The 13,894-nt window shown below is 37.6% G+C and overlaps 1 pseudogene; it reads right to left on the bottom strand.

Annotated features, from left to right (window-relative positions):
* Nucleotides 1-7,212: 7,212 nt before the first annotated feature.
* LOC136224422 (NADPH:quinone oxidoreductase-like) lies at nucleotides 7,213-8,438 on the bottom strand (annotated as a pseudogene).
* Between the last annotated feature and the right edge of the window lie 5,456 nt (nucleotides 8,439-13,894).

Genomic DNA, 13,894 nt, shown 5'->3' with positions numbered 1-13,894 from the left:
TTTCTTTCCCCCCTCAAATGTATGGGGATCCGTGCCTTATATAGGCATGGATCCCCGGAAACTTTGGGCGACGCCCGGCTAAAGTTGGGCGTCGCCCAAAGTAGGTTGGGCGAACGCCCAACCTAGTTGGGCGTCCGCCCAACAAAAGTTGGGCGTTTGCCCAACTATGTTGGGCGCTCGCCTAGAGGCTGCCGGGCGTGCGCGCCCAGCGGCCGTCGGGCGTGCGCCCCGCGCTGTCGGGCGCGCACGCCCAGCGGACGTCAAGCTTGCGCCCCGCGCTGCCGGGCGCGCGTCCAACTGTCGTCGGACACGCGTCGGCTGCCGCTAGGCGTTCGCACCACGTTACTGAGCACTCGCGAGCCGTCCACTCGGCGATAGCGACTCCTACTGACCTCTCGTTTTTTTTTATTATATATTTTTGCGTTAAAAACACCCGGAACCAACCACTTCAACCGTCTTGTTTCAGGTTTTCGTCACAGGTCCTCCGACTCGGTGTCTACAGCTAGAAAAGCATATAAAACAGGAGTAAACCATATCATAGGCTCTATATAATATGGCGATAACAAAAACCCTAAAACTTTGCATCTTACTAACATAATGGCTCCCTGAAGTTTTTTGAACTTTACTAACATAATAATGTTCTTTTTAGAGCGAGTTTGGTATTGTTGTGGCCAACATAACCTGCTGTGAGGGAAAGTGATGTGGGGAAATTTGATGAGTGTTTGGTAAAAGCACGATAAAAATTCTAAAAGTCAATAAATAAAAATATATAATATTATGTTATATTAAAAGTTAAGACTATTTTTTCCGAAAACATATAATATCAGCTTTCTTGATAAGTTGTGACAACTATTTTATCCAAAAGCTACAAATTGTAGCTTATCCTAAAAGCACTTTTCCAACATTTAAGGGAAGCAATTTTACATTTAGCTGGAAAAGCTGAGATAACTGCTTTTATAGTGTAGGAAAGAAATATCAGATATTTTATAATGTTTAGTTATGATATGGAAATTTATTTTACGGTGTTTGTTTATGTCATAAGCAAATATTATTAGATGATAATTTATTTAATTGATCTGAGCCCGTCCATGGCGATGACCTAAATCCATGGCCGCGACTTGCTCTACGGTGGACGGCGATGCGTCGTTCGCTGTTGCTCATCTCTTCAGAAGAGAGGCCTTCGCTCGGTTTTTCTCTGACGTCTCTGAAATAAAAAAGAATTCAACCAAGGCTTCGCCTTTTTTCGCGGAGGCAGTAAAGAATTCCATACCTGCTACGGCGATTCCGGCGCCGATGCAGCCGCTGATCTCCGAGGAGGGAGGTTTCATCGCGGTTTAAATCCCTCAGGCCATTTATGAGGAGAGAATCAAATTGGTGCAACATTCGGTGATTGGGAGAATCACTTTGAACAAAGGGGATCGACCCTGGAGGCATGCCGAGCTCAAACAGAAATTGAACCAGGTTTGGAAACGAAATATGGATTGGAAGTTGATATCACTTGGGAAAGGTTTCTATCAAATCATCATGCCGGATGCTAGAGCACTCCAAGCAATTTGGGGTCATTGAGCAATTTCGCTAAAGCCATGCATCATCAGATTCTCACCTTGGACCCCCGGGTTCAACCCGGATTTGCACAAGTCCACCTCTACGCAGGTCTGGGTAAGGCTATACAATCTGCCTTGGGAATTCTGGGACACAAGAATCATTGCCAATATTAATAGAGCTGTCGGGGTTCCTATACGCTTTGACCAAAATATGGTTAATGGTGAGTTTGGTCACCATGCTAGAGTGCTCATTGATGTGGAGCTGACTCGTGATGTTCAATACAAGCTGCATATTGATACGAATAATCATAGACAGTGGATCTATCTGGAATATGAGAATCTACCGATGGTTTGTAGTAATTGCTCGGCAATCGAACATTCTGTTGCGCAATGTCGCAGAAGGGCTAATGCTAAGCCACAACGCCAGAAGGGCAAACAACAGGGGAACAGAGGTGGGTTAAAGCCCCAAACGGCTGATGTTAATGCGAATCGTACTCAATCTGTCGATATCTTGCAGAATGAGAAGGCCGTAAATGAAGACAAGATTTTGAGTAATTCCTTGCAGCTGGTTGTGAGCAGACTTGATGAACAAGGGAAGGCACTCATTGGGACAAGGCTGAAAATGCTAGATGGGGTGATTGTAGTGAAGGAATCAACCGTTCAGCTTCCGACTCTGAGGGGTCCGAGCGGCCTATGAACACTCCAAAGGAGGTAAACTTCTTATCTGAATCTCCTGAATAGACACATCATGTGATTAGATCAGCTAATAGGAAAGTCAATATTGTGAATGATTTCGCTGCTGAAGGCAGCTAATGGATTACAAACCATAAAAAACCTAAGGCCAGAAAGAACGACTCTCGTATGAAAGGGCGAGTGCGTTCTCCTGACAAATCCACATGATTATTCTGTACTGGAACTGTAGGGGGATCCATAACCAGGGTACCTAACGGGCTCTTAGACTTCTTTGTAGGTCTAATCATCCTGATTTAGTATGTTTAGCTGAACCAATGGTTGAATTAGATAAGGTTCCTGGTGTCTTCTAGACTTCTCTTGGCTTGCAATTTATTTCACAAAATGCAAATAATTCTATCTTGCTTTTCTCTAAGATTGGTAGTAGTAATAGATGTGCAACTATTGTCAGTCATGAGCAGTATATCACCATCAGATATAGTTTGAACACTGAATCTTTTCAGATCACTTTTGTTTATGACAACAATAATTCTGGTAGAAGAAGATTTCTTTGGGACTTTGCTTTAGGAGTTAGAGATTGTGTTAAGAAGTTTGTTCTTGGGGATTTTAATGCAGTAACAGGATCGTATGAGAAAACTGGAAGAAGCCCATCTGCAAGCAGCTGTAGGGATTTTAGGGATTTCATATGGAATGGTGATCTGACTGAGGTGGAAAGTACGGGAATGCAATACACTTGGTCGAACGGGAGAATGGGAACTAATCATGTTGAGTGCAGGCTAGATAGAGCCTTAGTCAATGAAGATTTTCTGGATAGCTGGGACAAGGTAAGCTGTTTAGCTCTTCCTCACAGAAAGTCTGATCATAGCCCGCTCCTTCTGTCTTGCCTTTCTGGCTCCCCTAGAAAAGGAAGATTTCGATTCCTCTCAATATGGACCACTTATAGTTCTCTGCATAAACTGATTTATGATCACTGGTCCTCCTACACTATCTCACTACCTCCTGCTCAGCTTTTAAGTCACAAGTTGAAAATGCTTTGGCCTAAGCTCCGGGTCTGGAATAAGGAGGTGTTTGACCGAGTTGAAGGTAACATTGCAGCTGCCATGTCCAAGTTGGAAGCAGTTCAAGCCAGTATTTCTAGGGATGTATTGAATGATAATCTTTTTGCTCAGGAAGCGGAAGCTCAGCAAGATCTGGAACTTCACCTTTATAGGCAAGAGTTACTTCTCAGGGACAAAAGCAGGGAAAAATGGCTAAGAGTAGGGGACAGAAACTCAAACTTCTTTCACCGGTCGGCTAAAATCAGAAAGATTCAATCCTCTTTGGATAGTCTGTTAATCAATGACACTATTGTGAATGATGAAAATCCTATATCCCAGCATGTAGTTAACTATTATGCATCGTTATTTATAGGCAACATAAGGCATGTTAACTACGAGGCCGTCAACTCTGTAATCCCACCAAGCGTGACAGAAGTGGACAATAATAGCCTGACTCAACGACCGTCAGAATCTGAAATTAGGAATGCTGCATTTGGTATGAACAGGGACAGCTCTCCTGGACCGGATGCTTTCGGTAGGGTGTTCTATCAGCATTTCTGGGATATTGTCGGATTAGATGTCTGTCAGATGGTTCTCAGCATCTTTGATTCTGGTTGTATGCTTCCCGGTATGAACTCTAGCATCATTGCGCTTATTCCCAAAATTGAAGGGGAAAACAAGCTTCATCAATTTCATCCTGTAGCTATGGGAACTTCAATTACAAGATCATATCCAAGATCATATCCAACAGGCTGGCTCCTATTGCGGCTAGAATAATATCTGACAATCAGTTTGGCTTCTTAGCTGTCAGAAGTATTCATCATTGCACCGCTGCGGCCTCTGAAGGAGTAAATATGCTCAAGAAGAAACGTTTTGGGGGAAATATGGCTGTGAAAATTGATATCAAGAAGGCCTTCGACACTCTAGACTGGAATTTCTTACTGGCTGTCCTTGAAGCCTTTGGTTTCTCCTTGCGGTTCAGAAACTGGATTCTTGAAATTCTGAGATCAGCTAGAATCTCAATTGCCTTAAGCGGTGGAATTAAGGGATTCTTCAGATGCTCTTGTGGGGTTCGACAGTGAGATCCGCTCTCCTCCACGCTTTTTGGAATTGCTGAAGATTTCCTTGGCAGATGGATTTCTAAGCTTGTTACTGAGGGTAATTTTCATCCATTGCTTTATACCAGAAGCACTGATTTTCCTTCCCATCTCTTATATGCTGATGATATGTTGAGATTTTGTCGAGCCTCTTTGAAAAACATGAACTGCATCAAGGACCTCTTTAGCTTCTATGAGGCTAATTTGGGTCAAGCTGTGAATTGGGACAAATCTCAGGTTATTTATGGGAACTTCATTCCCTCAGCTCGTAAAATTCGGCTTTCTGACATCCTCAGGATTAAAATTGCTTCGCTGCCTTTGAGCTATCTCGGTGTCCTATTGTTTCAAGGAATACCTAGGACTCGATTCTTACAGCCGCTAGTTGACAGGTTCCTAAGCAAGTTCAGTCTCTGGCGTGGTAAATCTCTTTCGTTTGCTGGACGACTCACCTTAGTCAAAGTGTTGTTGACTGGTGCATTGGTGCACTCGTTTCTATTGTATAAATGGCATGCGGCTCTAATTGCTAAAATCAACAAAGCGGTTCAGAATTTCCTCTAGACTTGGGATAGGGATAGCAGAAAATTTATCACTGTACCTTGGAAAAACCTGCTGTCAGAAATTTGAGCAGGGTGGTCTAGGAATTGAGGACTTTAAATTCTTAAATGTGGCTCTGATTGCTAAATTTTGTTGGGAGCTATTGCATGGTAAGAGCTATGTCGCCTCTCTATTGCGTCTTTGCTTCATTGAATTATCTGGTTTGGCGAAAAGAATTATAACAAATTCCTATATTTGGTCCTCTATGAGAGAGGTTTATGATCAGGTCAGGATTGAGACGGTTTGGTGGTTTGGGGAGGGATCTGAGTTAAATTTTTGGACTGACAGGTGGATTGTGCCTGTGATTGCTGATCAGATTAGCATTCCACGGAAATCTCAAGCTAACATGTACAAGCCTATTCATGAATTCAGATCGAACGGAAATTGGATCAATATGGAGACTTTACCAACTAATGTACAAGAGGAAATTCGTGGTATTGAGGTTTTCGATGATCAAGACTACTGTATTTGGTAGCCGTCAGCCTCGGGGAAGTTGACGGTGAGGGACTATTATACTGAGAAGCAACAAGGTAATGCGGTAGTTTGGAGCAGGTTCATTTGGAACTCATTCATACCTCCAAGTCGCGTTGTCACCTGCTGGAGGCTTCTGCACAATTCTATTAAATATTAAAATAAAAAAATAAAAAAAAACATATAAATAATTAAATAAGAAATTCTCTTCAAATGAAACTAAATTTTATTAAATTTTATATTAAATAATATTCTATTAAATTTCTATTTCTCTATTAATTATTCTTTATTAATATTATTATTCTTTAATTAATATTAAATTAACATTAATATTTATTATTTCTCTTATTTCAAAATTGCTATGCAATCCCAGATTCAATCCCGGGGAATCTTGCTTGCACAGAGGTGTGAGCTATGCAAGGCGAATGGAGAGACACTTGGGCAACTATTCGTAAATTGCAGGACTCACCGGCAAATGTGGCTGAGATAAAAGCAATCATTTATGCAGTTAAGGCGGCGTGGGAAAAAAATTAGAGGTGCCTATGGATTGATTCGGACTCTAGCTATGCGATGCATCTGCTTCGAAACAAGGTGAGAGAGGTCCCGTGGAAAATTCAAAAAGATTGTCTAGAATGCCTAGCTAGGCTCAATTATATGAACTGGACAGTCACCCATATCTTTTGTGAAGGTAATCAGGCGGCAGATCGGCTTGCAGGCTTTGGGCAATCGACATCTGATAATCACTGGTGGAACTCTGCTCCGCATTTTTGTCAGGCTTTCCTGTTTGACGATCTCTGCAATGTTGCACATATTCGCTTCCTGTATTTTTGTTTTTTTTATTTTTTCTTCCTCATGTGTACTCTATTCTTTTTTCATTTTTTTAATAAGATTCGGGTTGTTGGCTGCGCCGGAGGTGCCAACCTAGTTGGGATGTCCTGACTGCCTTCGCGTCCCAGCATTCATTCAAAAAAAAGTATAATATTTTCTTATCAGTCAATTTTAAATATGTAATATTATATTTATTTATGATTTTTGTTTTCAGCTAAAGTTTATATATTATGATAAAGTAAAACTGGGCAAAACATAAAAACATTAAAAAAAATGTGAAAAACGACAAGAAAATCGGGAAACTTGAAAAAAGTGAAAGCGGATGAAGAATGGAGAAAAAATATAAAAAATTGAAATAAGGGAAGACGGAAAAAAACATGAAAACATAACTATAAAAACGTAAAAACCGATAGAAACGGAAAAAGTGAAAAAACGTGAAAATGGTAACAAACGGAAAAAATGTATTTTTTTTCTTCATTTTTCACGTTATATTTTTACATTTTTCACTTTTTTCTATTTTCACGTTTATTTCACTTTTCACACTTTTTTCAAGCTTTTCATTTTTTCGGTTTTTCCATTTTTATGCTGTCGGGAGCCCCTCAAAACCGGCTTACGCCCATAGGATGATCCTCGCCATGACGCCTCTTATTTTGGCGTCTCCCTCTCTCTCTACAAGGGTCATTTGCATTTAAATCGTGAAACAATGGTTCTTTCTTCCGAACAACGTAGGAATAACTTGATCGGTAATACAAGTTTGGGGCTCAAATTCTTCTACTGCAATCTCAACGATAATATGCACTTCAAGAGGTAACCCAATAAACTCATAATTGAACTCGTACAATTAATTGAGTAAAAATCCAATAAAAAAGAAGATATTTCTCTGAAAATGTACATTTCTTTTTCATAATTAAAATTTATATATATTAAATATGTTGAGGTATTTGTTCCCAAAGCAAAACGTGAGTATAGTAGATTTATACATTATAAATTGAACTTAAAACTCAACGTTAATCAGTTTATAGATTGATCATCTAGTAAATGAAAAACAAAAAAAAATTACATTATTTATATTAAAATCAAAATTTTATTGATACATTGGATTAATGTCTCCAATTTTATAATAGATTTTTCTTCTAATTTTTAAGGCGAAGAGTGAAGTCACGCAGGGCAACAAGAACTCCTTTGAGTCTCTTTTTGGTTTCTTCATCAATCAAGTTTCCATCATTGTCGAACTTAGAAGAAGGTTGGAATACATTCAAGAAGAACTCGGGCTTGTTGATGAAATGAAGATCCAAAAATACTCCGATTTGTCGAAGAGGGTATTGTGATCTTCCACCTCCAAATCCTCCGCCCATCCTCCGCCCGCACTTACCACTGCTGCTGCCTTATCTCCCCAACAGTTTGGAGCCAAAGACGCCCAATCCAATGCATTTTTCAGTGGAGCTAAAAAACGCACACAAAATATTAGATTTTTTATGCATATATTTATTAATCGAAGTGTTGGAAACCAGTGCTAGATATCGACATTGCTTAATCATAAAAAAAAATCAATCAATAAAGAAACTAATAAGATAGTTTAATTAAAATTAACTTAGTTACCAGATACAGAGTAATTGTTTTCAGGAGAAGCGAAAAGAAAACTATTAGATTTGAGGATTTGTTGGCGGAAAGCTTGAACAACTGGCGGATAGTTTCCGTTTTCAATAAGATCCGCATTCAGCATAGGCAAAGATGATATGTCTATGTGCTCAATTTCAATTCCGGTCACCGATTCGTTGCTTACCTCAATTGCTACATAAATCAAACAAAATAAACATTAATTACATACTCTTGATAAATAAATAAAATTGTAAATTTATATTATCATTCAAGTTGCTAAAGCTAGTAATGTCATGTTTGAATCTTATTATATGCAACCAATTTTAATTGAGAAATAATCCATTTAAAAGATGTCGGACAAGTCTCGAACTGAGTAATCAGATTAAGAATCTAAAAGCTAAAAAGTAAAACGAACAACAACTATATTTACCAGATCTTATAAGGCCAGTGTTAAATGAAGCTTTTCGAAGTGAACCGCTAATGGCTCCAATCTTAATCACTGAATTTGATGCTGCCATTTTTCTTATGTTTTGGTAATATTTCTGTTTAAATGTGATGAATATTATCTGCAAAATGGGAAGCTATATATATGTAGAACATGGGGAAGAAGACAAGAACATAGGCTTTTACGAACAAATTAAGGAATCAAGTAATAATCATGGGTTGGTCAATCATAAAATGTACCAAATTGGCTGCTAATTAATTTTAAAAAGTCAAAGATTCTTGGTTTTAATTTATTAAAATAATACGAGGCTGAGGTAATGAACACTTTTAGATGAGAGCATCAAGTCAACCAATAATGAAAAACGGACCATCAAGATTTACTCAAGGGAAGAAAATTAAGCCATTTTGCTTAGTAAGGGAAAATTATAAAGCTAGAAAATGGGAAGTCCATTTATATATTTAACTCATTTACTCAACCTACTACATATTTAGACTGATTTTGTGTGACTTTTTCATAATACCTCTAACCTTCCCACTTCGCCAAATGCGAACGGTCTCTCCCCTCTTCTCCTTGGTTGCGCGAAACGGTTGACAGCTCCTCCATTAATGATTCCAAGACTTTTGATCTTCCTATCTTTCTTTAAAGTGCACGAAATCTGCACCATTTCTCCAAATCATAATGTATTTCTCTTCTTCCTCTCTTCATCTCTTGATTCTGCAACTTCCTAATCCTAGAAAACGAAACTATGGTTCTTCATCTTCCATTTCCTGCTTGTTCAAAGAAATGGTGATTCTACGTTATTTTCATCGTTTTTCCCAGTTTATCGTATTGGTTTCGTCGAAAAATGTAAAATATATACTGTTTTTTCTGCGTTTTCCCCATAAATCCACTTAGCATATGCGGTTTTCGCGAGGTCTGTGGGGATAAATTTATCGATTTCACTTCGCGAAACGATGATTACGCGAAGTTTGCGAGGTAATTCGATAAATTTCTCTCACAGACTCCGCGAAATCATCGTTTCGCGAAGTCAGAGCATCACATTTCTCCTCGCAGACGTCGCGAAATCATTGTTTCGCTAAGTAAAATCACCCTCTTCCTTGCACATTTATGTTCGCATACTTAGCGAACCATCGTTTCGCGAAGCCAAATATTCCTTTTTTTTTACTAACACGATTAAATTTTTCTAAAGGTGGTTGAATACATAATATTCATTCGTGCAAGCCGGCGTGTTAGGGTGTCTTGAGAGACATCCATTCAAAGAGTCCTGGACTTCCAACCATCGGTCGTGAATAAGAGCTTACACCATGGGACACATCCATCCCTATGGTGAATAGGAGCCTATGTATCGTGAGACATCCATCCATCGGTGGTGAATAGGAGTCTATGTATAATGAAGTGATTTATTAGGAGTTTATTGTGGCAATCTTGTTCTGTACCGTGAGAAACATCCATCCATCGGTATTGAATAGGAGCCTATGTATAATGAAGTGATTTGTTAGGAGTTTATTGTGGCAATCTTGTTGTAAATTTTGATAATGTTATGATTTTAATGTTAGAATCCGTTGTTGTTTGGCATTTTTTGTTATATACCACTTCGTGAATTAGCTTCAAAACACATCCAGGTTTCGCATATGCTAATTAAATTCATCAAGTAAACCCAAACATTAGCTTCGCAGGCTTCGCATAAGATCGAATCTGCGAAGTCAGACATGAGGGAGACAGACGCGCGTAAATATTGATGGTATTATGGGAAAGTCACACAAAATCAGTCTAGATGTGTAGTAGGTTGAGTAAATGGGCCTCTCATTTGACATAGTTTTATAATTTTCCCAAAATATAATAAGCCGTTCAACTTTACATGTTTTAAGGATCAAGTCCTCATCAATTATTTTTCCATATTTAGCCATTAATCATTGATTTTGTTATGGATTTGGCCTTTATTTGACTTTTCTGTCGAGTTTATAAGATGAGAAGATCGATTTGGCAATTCTAATGTTGAAAATCACAAAATGGGAGTGGAAAAAATCAAGTTTGAAAGAATATACTGGAAATTAATTTCTATAATTTCGTTGTAGTTTTTAATTTTTATCTCTTCTAGTCAAGAAATTCTGATTTTTATTTGTCCATATCAACAAGCTGAATCGCCCTAACGATGTATGCAGTTCAAACTCAATGAAAAAGTTAAATAAGAGCCTTATCTATAATAGAATCAATTATCAATGGCTAAATATGGAAAAATAAATGATCAGAGTCTTATCCTTAAAACAACCAAAGTTCAGCCAAAGTTCAAGGGCTTAAAAATGAGCAGAGGCTTATCCTAAAAACTGACTCGAGGATTATAAGTCGTTGGCAACATTCGGGGTATGCCTAATTGACTTGATGAATAACTGAGTCGAGGATCATAAGTCGTTCGCGGCATTCAGGGTATACCTAATTGACTTTAATGAAAAACTGACTCAATCATGATTAGGTAAAGAGATATTGTCATGTCACGGCATATTTGATATGCCTCCAGACTCGATGGATACTTCCAAACAAGACCAAATTTGATTCTCAATTATGGACATAATGACATAATTTTAAGATTATGTCCTAGAATGGCTGCCATAGAAAATTGTTAGTGTGGACACTCTAAATTGACAAATTCATGTGATGCTTGACATGTGTAGACATTATTTACAAGTGTAGAAAAGAGGTAATTTACATTGGGAAAGAAAGTATACAAATAAGGTAAAAAGCAAACCGGGACATTAAACGCGTTTTTAGACGTCACTCCCTTCCAACCTTATTCTTCCAAACCGATTGGTTCATCTTTTCTAGGATTTGGCTTTGTTTATCCATCAACAGGGGGACAAATAAACTCGTTCTCTCATAGTAACCAAATACAAGTTTTGGTATCCTAAGGGAAAATTACTAGGGCTGCTTATATGAGTTTCGGACTGACCTGGACGGGGGTACTTTCATAGGCTCCCATAGCACGATATACTTGTCCTAAGCATCTCCTCATTTAGGATTTCTAGAGATTTGTAGGGGTACAACTATGAGTGTTTTACAAACATGCATACCCAAGGCATCCATGAACACGAGGAATGTACACATCAGTAAAACGGGGCTAATAGGGCAATGATGCAAACGGTGCAAGTGTCATAAAGTGATGCAACAAACATATTTTAATAAAAGATAATTTTAGATTCATTAATCGTCAGACCCTTAGTGTTGTTTAAGTCATTTACTTTATCCCCAACAGAGTCGCCACCGTGAGCGGCCGCGGAACCGGATTACCCTTTACTCCCGCGAGAGAGGATAGATTTTCGGCAAATGGGATTCCGTTTTTACATAACACCGTCACTTACTGTTTTTAAGGATGACGCTTCGCGTGTCCCTTCTGGTGTATGTATTCTTTTATTTATATTTTAACCTTTTTTATCATGTTTTGGGTTAAAGTATTTATATCAGAGTCGCCACCTGAATTTTAATATTCGGGAACATGTCAAAGGATTAGATGGCACACGAGCACTCAGTGTGCTGCTCGCCGAGCACTTCTGACAGTTGCCCTTTTTGTCCCGTTTTGCTCCGTTTCTCGTGCGTTTATTCCTGAAACAATTTAAAACACTCGTTAGATGATAAATAGGCAGAAGACACTACAAACTAGGGAATTAAGGCTAGAAAAGCATATAAAACGGGAATAAACTATATCATATGCTCTATATAATATGGCGATAACAAAAACCCTAAAACTTTGCATCTTGCTAACATAATAGCTCCCTGAACTTTTTTGAACTTTACTAACATAATAGTGTTCTTTTTAGAGCCAGTTTGGTATTGTTGTAGCCAATATAACATGCTGTGAGGGAAAGTGATGTGGGGAAAATCTGATGAGTGTTTGGTAAAAACACAATAAAAATTCTAAAAGTCAATAAATAAAAATATATAATATTATGTTATACTAAAAGTTAAGACTATTTTTTTGAGAAACATATAATATCAGATTTCTTGATAAGTTGTGACAACTACTTTATCTAAAAGCTACAAATTATAGCTTGTCCTAAAAGCAGCTTTTCCAACTTTTAAGGGAAATAATTTTACATTTAGCTGGAAAAGCTTAGATAACTGCTTTTAGAGTCTAGGAAAGAAATATCAGTTTTATAATGTTTAGTTATGATATGGAAATTTATTTTACCGTGTTTGTTTATGTCATAAGTAAATATTTTCTTATCACTAATTTTAAGTATATAATATTATATTTATTTATGATTTTTGTTTTCAACTAAACTTTATATATTATAATAAACTAAAATTGGGGAAAACATACAAACATAAAAAAATGTGAAAAACGACAAAAAAAAATCGGGAAAACTTGAAAAAAGTGAAAGCGGATGAAGAATGGAGAAAAAACATAAAAAATTGAAATAAGGGAAGATGGAAAAAAAACATGAAAACGTAACTATAAAAACGTAAAAACCAATAGAAACGGAAAAAGTGAAAAAACGTGAAAATGGTAACAACACGAGAAACGGAAAAAATGTATTTTTTTTTCATTTTTCACATTTTTTTTTACATTTTTCACTTTTTTTCTATTTTCACGTTATTTCGCTTTTCACACTTTTTTCAAGCTTTTCATTTTTTTCAATTTATCTCGCCATGACGCCTCCGTTTCCCTCTTATTTTGGCGTCTCCCTCTCTCTCTCTCTCTACCAGGGTAATTTTCATTTAAATTGTGAAACAATGGTTCTTTCTTCCGTACAACTTTGGCGTAGGAATAACTTGATCGGTAATATAAATTTGGGGTTCAAATTTTTCTACTGGAATCTCAACGATAATCTGCACTTTAAGAGGTAACCCGATAAACTCATAATTGAACTCATATGATTAATTGAGTAAAAATCCAATAAAAAAGAAGATATTTCCCTGAAAATGTACATTTCTTTTTCATAATTAAAATTTATATATATTAAATAGGGTTAATTACAAAAATGGATCAAATGGGAGGCCCATTTACATATTTAACCCATTTACTCAACCTACTACATATCTAGACTGATTTTATATGACTTTCCCATAATACCCTCAATATTTACGCGCGGCTGTCTTCCTCCCGTCTGACTTCGCAGAGGTTAGCATATGCGAACCTTGCGAAGCTAAATATGCGAAGCCTGCGAATCTAGCGAAGCCTGCGAAGCTAATGTTTGGTTTAGTTGATGATTTTAGTTAGCATATGCGAAGTCTGCAAAGCTAATGTTTGGTTTAGTTGATAATTTTAGTTAGCATATGTGAAGCCTGCGAAGCTAATGTTTGGTTTAGTTGATGATTTTAATTAGCATATCCGAAGCCTGCGAAGCGAATGTTTGGTTTAGTTGATGATTTTAGTTAGCATATGCGAAGTTTGGCTGTGTTTTTAACAAAATTCGTTAAGTGGTATATAACAAAAAATGGCAAACAACAATGGATTCTAACATTATTTAACAAAAGAATCAGAACATAGATGAATACACCAACAATAATTCAGTGAGATTTATAGAATTAGGCATTTTCTCTGCGTTTTCCAATCTTCCGCCTCACGGAACGAGGTTGCCGTTCGCTCTAAAATCG

The sequence above is a fragment of the Euphorbia lathyris genome, chromosome 3 (assembly GCF_963576675.1).
Source record: "Euphorbia lathyris chromosome 3, ddEupLath1.1, whole genome shotgun sequence".
Taxonomy (NCBI): Eukaryota; Viridiplantae; Streptophyta; class Magnoliopsida; order Malpighiales; family Euphorbiaceae; genus Euphorbia; species Euphorbia lathyris.
The sequence above is the reverse complement of the archived record's forward strand: the minus strand, read 5'-3'. Positions and strand labels throughout refer to the sequence as shown.